Source organism: Myotis brandtii, unplaced genomic scaffold (assembly GCF_000412655.1).
Source record: "Myotis brandtii unplaced genomic scaffold, ASM41265v1 scaffold260, whole genome shotgun sequence".
NCBI lineage: Eukaryota > Metazoa > Chordata > Mammalia > Chiroptera > Vespertilionidae > Myotis > Myotis brandtii.
The window spans coordinates 2,922,689-2,930,285 of record NW_005359881.1 but is presented as its reverse complement, the minus strand read 5'-3'; positions in this window follow the sequence as shown (position 1 = coordinate 2,930,285).

The following is a 7,597-nucleotide window of genomic DNA, read 5'->3' as shown; positions in this document are numbered from 1 at the left end:
GGGTGGGAGACAGCAGTGGGGGGCGCAGTTGACAGCTTCGCCAAAGCCTGCGCTCCCGTGTGTCCGGGTTATGCCCCTAGGATGACGGGGTGGGGGGCGGGGGGCATTGGAAGAAGAAATTACACCCCTGTGGTCCCGTCCTCCTCAGAAGTGAACCCAAAGAAAACTCATAAAAGCAGGGGAAGCAGCTGGTGTGGACAGGGTTGGGCTGAATCCCAGTTTCCAACGGCCATTTCATAATAATACACCTTCCTTATACATGACTTGTCTCTTTACAGAGCGCTTTCCCATATATTATCCGTGGGAGCCTGCTAATAACCATGTGCCGTCCAGGTTATATGGGTGTTATTATCCCATTTTATAGATGGGAACATAAAATCAAACTGAAGCAGAGTGGCTTCCCCACAGCCGAGGCCCACAGCTGAGTGGTAGAGCCATGGGAAGGCGGGCCCACCACCCAGAAACAGAAACCTGGTGTGATGACTGGGACCAGAAGTCACAATGCCGTCCAGAGGGAGAAAAAGCCTCCGAATTTGCATGTCATAGATAAAGAGGCTGAGCCAGGAAGGGAACGTGACTTTTTAAAGCTAAAGATTCTAGAGCAGTGGTTCTCAACCTTCTGGCCCTTTAAATACAGTTCCTCATGTTGTGACCCAACCATAAAATTATTTTCGTTGCTACTTCATAACTGTAATGTTGCTACTGTTATGAATCGTAATGTAAATATCTGATATGCAGGATGGTCTTAGGCGACCCCTGTGAAAGGGTCGTTCGACCGCCAAAGGGGTCGCGACCCACAGGTTGAGAACCGCTGTAGAGGGACATCGACTCGCCTTTTTCTCCGTGGCCCCTCTGTAGCTGCCAGGTCCAGGTCCGGGAGCCGTTGGGATTCCGCAAGGCCAGGCAGTTGGGATTCCGGAAGGCAGGGGTCTTCACAGCAGACAGAGAGGTGGCTGGCCAGGTGGCACTCTCCCGGCTCACGAGGGCCCCCTGTGCCTCTGAGAGCCCCGGGAACTGAAGGGTTCCAGGTGGGGCCCACCCAGCAGTAAAATCAATCCCTGCTCCCAGCATCACAGCTTGCCACGTGGACTGTCTGTCCCGGAAGGTCCACCCGGGGCACTCTCGCCTCCGGAGGGCCTCATCCATGCTGCTCAGAGGCACCTGACTGGGGCAGATGGGACTTCGACATCCCAAGGAGATTGGTATTTCAGATAGAGGCAACAGGGAGAGAATTCTGGGAAACCCCAAGCAATGAATCCAGCAGGGAAGATGGCACCCAGGGCTAAGGGTAGAGTTCCCATGGCATTGACAACAGGATCCCTAACCACTGGTGACACCCCACACCCACCCTCTGCCTGGGTGCTGGAGCTCCCATCATAGGACAGCCACACCTCCCAGCTCCAGCTTTTGTTACCACTAGCTGTCATGTCTCTTGCAGGCTACAGGGGAAATGAGGACAGTTATAAATGACCAGGTTTTCAAAAGCAAAATCAATAATATACCTGAGGATGTGGCCCATCTTTTTAGCAGCATTTTCCAGGTAAGCTGTGCCAAAATGGGCAAGGAGCATAGCCTGGGGGGAGAGGGGAGCAGGCTGACAAGACCACCTGAAACTCATTCTGTCTCAGTGGGAATGCCGAAGGCCGAGGGCTCCGGGAGGCCTCCCGTGTCCGCTCGGCCACTGCCTGATTTCCACTTTGTTTCTGTGATTTCATACACATGCACCTCCTCCCACATCTCCCCTCCGCCCTTCTCGCGTGCTCTGCTGCACACAATAGCATGGCGGTGTGGAAGCATTCTATGGCAGCCATGCTCCTTCCTACGGGCAGGGCCGGTGGCCGCCGTAGCAATCACCGCCACCCTGCAAGGCTCGCGTGACAGCTGGACTCCGGTCCCTAACAAAGGCCTGGGCTGCTCGCAGGGTCCCAGAGAACAGATGGCCTGTGGTCCCCTTGTGGGTATTGGTGCCCTGCACTGTACCCCCCACCCTACCCCCAGGGGCACACCAGATGGACAGCCATCACCCGTGTGCTCCCCTGGGCAGCTCCAGACCGCTGCTCTCACAGGTACCAGCCTGCCATCCTCCAGCTCCTGTTCTGCCTGCATCCCCAGGGCTTGCTCAGCTGGACAACCATCTCCCGTGACCAGCTCCCCCCATTTCCCTGGATTGGATGGTGATCCCTAACATCAGATTGGGATTCAGCACACTTTTGTTTGCCTACCAGGTTGTGAACTTCAAAGGGCACAGGCTGTGTTTTCAGCATCTTTGGGTCACAAGTGCCCAGCATACAATAGGTCCTCAATCCAATGTCTGTTGAATGAATGAATAAATGAATGAATGTTTACAAGCAACACCTGAGAGCTGTGGTGGCCAGCCAGGGCGCTGATGCAGCGTAAGGAATGAGGAGCAGCAGGCAGAACTGCCCCAGTCACAGCTTTGGGCTGGGAAACCTGCAGAGATCCAGCTGTAAATGTGGGGCTCTGGGTGTGAGGTCACATCTGCTCCAAAGTTCTCTTCCCTCTAAACTAAAACCCAAGACGTGACCTATGACATCAATTCAGCCACACCCTTCAACTTGATGCGGGTCTACTTACCCCGGGGATGGTTCATTCCTTATGGGGACTGAGCTCTGTTTGGAGAAACCCTTTCCACAGTACAACTCCCACTTCTGTAAATGCTGTGCAGGTAGCGATAATGACAATAATGTCACCAGAGTAACGCCCATAGCTACCAGTTATGGAGTGCCTGCTGTGTGCTGGTCCATACATAATGCTTTTAGTAGGTTACGTGCCCAAGTCTCACAGCTTAAATGGCAAACCCAGAATCTAGTCCCAGGACTACCTGACACCATCCACTATTCCCAACGACAAAAGAAAGCTCTTTCTAGATTTGGGTGGGGGGAGGGGAAAGGGGGAGAGAACATTTCTACTTCTCAATAGGAGCATAATTCCTAGAGCTATACTGTCTAGTAGCCACATGTGGCTATTTGGATTTAAATTAATTTAAATAAAATTTAAAATTCACTTCCTCAGCCTCGATAGCCACATTTTTAAATTTTCTTTTTTATTGATTTGAAAAAGGAAGAGAGAAAAAATGTTAATTTGTTGTTTCACTTGGTTGGGCATTCACTGGTTGATTCTTGCATGTGCCCTGACCAGAGATAGAACCCAAAACCTTGGTGTATCGGGACAATGCTCCAATCCACTGAGCTACCCAGCCAGGGCCTCACTAGCCACATGTTAAGTGATCAAGCACCACTGACTGAAGGCTCTGGCATCAGGCAGCAAACAGAGAACATTTTCATCATCCCAGAAAGTTCTGCTGGACTAGCTGGCCTAGCACCTCTCCCTCTAGATCTGAGTAACCTAGGAGAAACCTTTCTGTCTTACCCCAGGGGACACACTACGGGACACCATGCATTTCCCTCTTCTATGCTGTGATCCTGTCAGGGCAGTGATATGTGAAAACATGCTGGTTTCAGCCCCAATACTATTCCTCTTAACAAAGGGTCTAGGATATTTATTTTCCAAACCCAATTGCTTAAAAAAGAAAAAAATCTCAGTATCATCCCTAATGTACACTAGGCACTCCAATACTATTCCTCTTAACAAAGGGTCTAGGATATTTCTTTTCCAAACCCAATTGCTTCAAAAGAAAAAATCTCAGTAGCATCCCTAACGTACACTAGGCACCCACTACCAAGTCCCTACTGGGCCCGCTCTCTCCCAGGTCATTGCAGCTGCCCACATCCGCCTTGGCTTCCAAACCCTCTCTCCCAGGGGAAGCTCCCTGGGGCTGGGCAGTGGGGCACCAAATCCTGGCAAGGAGGTGACCACCTTACCACTGACTTGAAGCTCACGGCGCTTGCCAGAGCACAGCCACTTTCCAAGGACCTAAGTCAAATTTCTAGCTCCCGGCCTGCTCCTAAGGATGGAATACAAGGATTATGCAGGCGGTTCTGGACCCCAGCTCCACCACGCTCACATGGCCTGCTAGAAGCTTGGCCACGGGTCCTCACCACAGACTTGCACTTACCTGGCCATGGACAGGATATGTTCTTTACGATTTTTATGTTTTAAACATGGTGGTTTTCTGTTCCCTTCAGCAACCCTTTGATCTCAGCGTGCTCCTGAGCATTTTGAATTATAAACCACTAGGATAGGCCTGACCTTCTTGTCTCTGATTTCATGGTGTGGCTCTTCCTAAATATTCTCTGACCTAGTGTTATTATTTTAAAATGAAAGGCCATGGAAATTGAAGTTGACAATGTCAGGCCTCCCTTGGAGAAGCCTGTGATTGTGACCGTGGAAGAGGGTTAGGTTAACTGGGGGCCTGGGACCTGCTGTCAATTTGCAACATGACCTGCTGGACAAGTCCCACAGTCCCCATCCCCCTTTCCTACAGCATTACCTGCCCAGGTCACTGCCTGGTGGGAAACTAAAGGAGATGAACAAGAAAGCCTCACCAAGAGAGCCGGGGCTGGGACAACTTGTTCAAGAGCTGACCATATAGATGGTTCCAAATTGTGTGTGCATTAAAGTGATATTCTGTGAAGGTCAGTGAGCTTCTCAAGGGGAGAGACTGTGATTGCTATTGACTGAATCATGTCTGTCCCCTCGCCCCCCCCCCCAAATCCATATTTAAAACCCTGACCCCCAATGTGATGGCATTTGGAGATAGGGCCTTTGGGAGACAGGTATGGATGAGGTCATGAGTGTGGGCTACTCGTGATGAGATTAGTGTCTCTATAAGACAAGGAAGAGACCAGAGCACTGTTATGGGCCCTTCCTCCCTCCCCCCACCACCCACCACCATATGAGGACACAGAGAAAAAGTCGTCATCTGCAAGGCAGGAAGCTCTCACCAGGGACCAAATCTGTCAGCACCTTGACCTTGAACTTCCCAGCCTCCAGACTGCGTTGGGTAAGCCCCCAGTGGTATTTTATTATGGCAGCCCAAGCTGACTGATACAGTGGCTTATGCATCACAGCATCCCTGAAGTCTGACACAGTGCCTGTCACACAGGAGGCTTGGTTAATGGGTCAATGTGTGCCATCCCCTGTCCGGGTCAACAGGTCATGCACCTTTGATGGGCTTGGCTCTATCCCCATTGTGACCCAAAGCACCCATTGGTGAGAGAATCTGTCACCTGGGGTCAGTGAGCAGGCATCCTCATGATTTTGCTTGGAGGGAAAAAGCTGTGATTAGGCTCATTAACCCCAAGTCCTACCAATACAGCTGTTTGATTTGATCACTGAACACAGGCCACTTGTGGAAGATAACAAGCTATGGTACAGAAATTCCCTGCCTGTCTCTGCAGTATGTGTCTGCCCTGCCCCTCAGGCACCCGATTCCACGGGCTCCAGCATTTCTGTAGGTCCGTCCTTGCAGACAGTGGTATTCTAGGATGCCTTCCTGGAGTAGGTGGGCTCACTTGAGTTGGTCTCGGATTTGATAAGTGGCAAAGAGGAAGAAGCAAAGGACTCTTGAGCCTTCCCCATGGTTAAGGTAGGTTTTGGGTTGTTGTTTTTGTTTTTTATTGATTTCAGAGAGGAAGGGAGAGAGAGAAACATCAATGATGAGAATCGTGGATTGACTGCCTCCTGCACACCCCCTACTGGGGATCGAGCCTGCAACCCGGGCATGTGTCCTGCCCAACACATGTGAACTACCGCTTCATAGGTCAATGCTCAATCACTGAGCCACACTGGCCAGGCTAAAGTGGGTTTTGATGAGATCCAAACTACTGTCTGGGGGAGGAGCCAGGCAGGCATTACAGGGAGAAAGGGGAGCACTTAGGGCTGGTGTGGGTCAGAGAGGGGGCCTAGGAAAACCCTTCTGATTTGGCTTCTGCCTGCTCCTGAAAGTTGATTGAAGGATGAGCATACCCTGCATGGTCGTGAGATTTCACACTGCATGGTTTATGATCAAAGACCTGGACCAAAGTCAGAGCCCTGGCTGAACACTAACCATTACCAGCACTGTGTTCCCCAGGTAAGCTGAGTCATCACCTCCACAGGTCTTTCTGTGATGCTACAATTAGAACTCCTGCCAGATGAAAGGGATTAAACAAAACCTGGGAAGAGGGGTAACCAGAAGCCAGGGTGAACACAGCCAGGTCCTGGAAAAGGAAACACATCTGTGAGTTCAGAGAACCCCACAAGCCCTGGGAGGCAGGTACACATAGTTCATCCTCCTACAGAATTAGCTAGGTCCCCTCTTTTTCCTCCCACTTATCCAACCCTAGCACCCCAACAACCACCCCTCTCTACAATTCCCTCCCCTCTTGTGGGTAAATATAGTCCAAGCTACAGCTGAGCTGGAGCCCTGGATTCTGCTTTGGGAAAGCATGAGGAGTGACTCTTGGGGGCTGCAGGTTGAGGGGAATATGTGGAAAGAGATGAATTGTATTGGAAGCGGGAAAGAGAATTGGGTGTGGGCAGGTGCTCTGCTCGTGGCCAAAGCTCCTTACCCTGGTCCTGGGGCAAATGGTCCCTCAGAGCACACAGAGACCCGGAGATCAGAGATCGGAGATCAGGAAGGGAAGCTTAAGAAAGACAATGAGACCAGGTGAGATGGTCAAGCCTTCATGTTCCTCTTCTGTAACGCTGCCATGTAAGGAGCCAAGCCAGTCATCTGCATGCCCCAGGCCCACGGAGTAGGAGCAGCAGGTTTGGCTCTTTCCTGCTGCAGGACCCTTCCCAAGCCACCAAACCTCGGCTGAGACCACACCCCTTGTGCCCCAGCCCCTGACCGTCTCCCACATTCCCGTCCTCGGGACAGGCGGGCCATAACAGCGCCCTCCCTTGCAGTGGGGCACTCACAGAACCACTCACTCCTTCCAAAACTATGTGTTGCATGGCCACGAAGTGCTGGCGCCCCTCCCTCGCCTGCGTGTGGCAGGCGGCACTACCGCTGACCAGTCCAGACCTGGGCCATTTCACGCCAGGGAGCCTCTCCCTCAGCCCCCAAAGGCCCCCACCTGGCGCCTGAGGGCTGGGGTCCCACCTCTGAGGAAGTTTACGGGGTTGGCCCTCAACCTGTCAGGGCCACATCCCAGCTCCAGGGTGAGGAATGCCTGATCCCACCTCCTCCCTCAGCCTACGGGGAACTGACCTTTTGCGGTCTCCCTTCGGGATGCTTCTGGAATTCTGTTCTCAGGCCTTCAGAGCTTGTGATAGGGTCTCACCCCCTGGGGTGCTAGAAGCCACCAGTCCGGCCATTCCCCACCGGCACCCCCGCAAACACCCCCTGGGTCCCTTCGGGTCCAGGTGCACTAAAGCGCTTCGACCTTGACGCTGGGGGTGGGCGACAGGGTCTCCAGGTGCACGCGCTGGTGCTTGAGCAGGTGCTGCTTCTGGCCCTTCAGAGCTTGTGATAGGGTCTCACCCCCTGGGGTGCTAGAAGCCACCAGTCCGGCCATTCCCCACCGGCACCCCCGCAAACACCCCCTGGGTCCCTTCGGGTCCAGGTGCACTAAAGCGCTTCGACCTTGACGCTGGGGGTGGGCGACAGGGTCTCCAGGTGCACGCGCTGGTGCTTGAGCAGGTGCTGCTTCTGGCTGAAGCTGCGCCCGCAGGCGGCGCACCGGTAGGG